The sequence below is a fragment of the Octopus bimaculoides genome, chromosome 10 (genome assembly GCF_046866305.1).
Source record: "Octopus bimaculoides isolate indiv1 chromosome 10, ASM4686630v1, whole genome shotgun sequence".
NCBI lineage: Eukaryota > Metazoa > Mollusca > Cephalopoda > Octopoda > Octopodidae > Octopus > Octopus bimaculoides.
The window spans coordinates 66,075,012-66,075,344 of record NC_142937.1 but is presented as its reverse complement, the minus strand read 5'-3'; positions in this window follow the sequence as shown (position 1 = coordinate 66,075,344).

Genomic DNA, 333 nt, shown 5'->3' with positions numbered 1-333 from the left:
TTGGATGTGAGTGATCCACAGCTTGCTTACTGAGAACAGATGTCGCTATAGCAATGATATACGAAACAAGAGAACATATTGTGCTTGTAGATTTCTATGTTTAAGATTATGACGTGAGGAGAGATGTGAAGGTGCATGACCTAGTGGTTAGGGTATTGCACTCACGATCGGGCTATCGTGGTTTCAATTCTTGGACCGGGTGATGCGTTGTGTTCTTGAGCAAAGCACTTCATCTCACGTTGCTTTGCAATCACTTCGGCACTTGACGTGTGATATCCCGTGCACCTTTTCAGGTAACGTCGATTTGATGGAGGGAATGAGCTAATGTACAAC